At 61.5% G+C, this 1,693-nt stretch overlaps 1 pseudogene; it reads right to left on the reverse strand.

Moving 5' to 3' along the window:
* Nucleotides 1–246: 246 nt before the first annotated feature.
* On the reverse strand, nucleotides 247–1,040 carry LOC144538148 (28S ribosomal RNA; annotated as a pseudogene).
* Between the last annotated feature and the right edge of the window lie 653 nt (nucleotides 1,041–1,693).

A 1,693-nucleotide genomic window follows, 5' to 3' on the forward strand; every position in this document is an offset into this window, starting at 1 on the left:
AGGTAGGAGAGCGCTGTGGCAGCTCTGCCCGAGGCTGTGCGCCCCTTCCTGGGCAGGGCTTTCACCCAGAGCCCCTGGTGGTGGTTGGACTTTAACTTTTTTTTTTTTTTTTCTATCTGCTCCTGGTACTCCGTGGAGAACCAGGACACCGCCCCACGAAAACCCCCGCCGCGCGACGCACGAGGCGCCGCGGACGAGAGCCCCGTGAGGCGGGCCGCATGCTGCGCTTCCGGCGGCGGAGAGAGGAGGGCGACGGGGCGACTGCTCCCCCCACCCGGGCCCACGCCCTAGGCTTCCGTGCTCACCGCGGCGGCCCTCCTACTCGTATGGGTATGGGCCTGACGCTCCAGCGCCAACCATTTTCAGGGCTAGTTGATTCGGCAGGTGAGTTGTTACACACTCCTTAGCGGATTCCGACTTCCATGGCCACCGTCCTGCTGTCTATATCGACCAGCACCTTTTCTGGGGTCTGATGAGCGTCGGCATCGGGCGCCTTAACCCGGCGTTTGGTTCATCCCGCAGCGCCAGTTCTGCTTACCAAAAGTGGCCCACTAGGTGGCTCGCATTCCACGCCCGGCTCCAAGCCAGCGAGCCGGGCTTCTTACCCATTTAAAGTTTGAGAATAGGTTGAGATCGTTTCGGCCCCAAGACCTCTAATCATTCGCTTTACCAGATAAAACTGCGAGACTCTGAGCGCCAGCTATCCTGAGGGAAACTTCGGAGGGAACCAGCTACTAGATGGTTCGATTAGTCTTTCGCCCCTATACCCAGGTCGGACGACCGATTTGCACGTCAGGACCGCTACGGGCCTCCACCAGAGTTTCCTCTGGCTTCGCCCTGCCCAGGCATAGTTCACCATCTTTCGGGTCCTATCGCACGCGCTCACGCTCCACCTCCCCGACGGTGCGGGCGAGACGGGCCGGTGGTGCCCCCGACCCCACGGGGCTGGGATCCCACCTCAGCCGGCGCGCGCCGGCCCTCACTTTCATTGCGCCACGGGGTTTGTTGGACCCTCTGACTCGCGCGTGCGTTAGACTCCTTGGTCCGTGTTTCAAGACGGGTCGGGTGGGTTGCCGACCCCTGATGCCTGTTGTACGTGGGCCGATCCCCGCCCGGGCGACGCGGTTGGAGCGCACTGAGGACAGTCCGCCCCGGTCGACAATCACGCCGGGAGCAGGGGGCCCCGTCCCTCCCCTGGTGGGGAGAGAAGGCGCAGCGAGCACTCAGTCCACAGCCCCGGAAAGCGGCGAGGTCTGGGCAAGGGGGGCTGTAAAGCTCACGGCCGGAGCCGCGAGCCACCTTCGCCTCAGGCCTTTCCAAGCTGACCCAGAGCCGGTCACGGCGCACCGCCGCAGAGGAAATGCGCCCGGCGGGGGCCAGCCAGCACCGGGGAGAGGTCCCGCGAGGGGATCCTCCCGCACCGAGCGACCGTCCCTAACCCGCCGAGTTGAATCCTCCGGGCAGACTGCGCGGACCCCACCCGTTTACCTCTCAACGGTTTCTTTTCCTCCGCTTAGTAATATGCTTAAATTCAACAGCTTTGCTCAAAGGCTTGACCCCAGAAATTTTTTTTCACCACTGTACATAACTTTTCGACGCGCACGCGCCGGCGCGTTTTTTTTTGTATGGAAAATTTTTTTTGGGTAAAGCCGAATTATGCGTCGTATATGTCGCATAATTTTTTTTGCCATCT

Source organism: Centroberyx gerrardi, unplaced genomic scaffold (assembly GCF_048128805.1).
Source record: "Centroberyx gerrardi isolate f3 unplaced genomic scaffold, fCenGer3.hap1.cur.20231027 Scaffold_237, whole genome shotgun sequence".
Lineage (NCBI taxonomy): Eukaryota > Metazoa > Chordata > Actinopteri > Beryciformes > Berycidae > Centroberyx > Centroberyx gerrardi.